The sequence below is a fragment of the Penaeus monodon genome, chromosome 29 (assembly GCF_015228065.2).
Source record: "Penaeus monodon isolate SGIC_2016 chromosome 29, NSTDA_Pmon_1, whole genome shotgun sequence".
NCBI classification, from domain to species: Eukaryota; Metazoa; Arthropoda; class Malacostraca; order Decapoda; family Penaeidae; genus Penaeus; species Penaeus monodon.
Window position 1 is genome coordinate 531,347 of NC_051414.1, and position 278 is coordinate 531,624.

Consider the following 278-nt stretch of genomic DNA (forward strand, 5'->3'; position numbering starts at 1 on the left):
GTTTGGGTGAGGGGGAGGAGGAATGGGGAGGGGGTCGAAGGGTAGGGGGGGGTGAGGGAGAAAGGTGGAGTGAGGGGCAGGAAACATGTGACATGTTGAAGAATTTTTCGCCCATGAAAAAGTCCTTTCAATTGCAATTTTCAAGATATTCTTCCGGGTATCCGTCCGCAGGGGAGGGGATTCCGGGCGCAGTTGGGGAGGAGCGGAAATATATTTTCAGGGAGGAGGGTAGGCCTACGCGGGCCTGGTTCGGTGACTTTATTGCTTTTGTTGGCGGC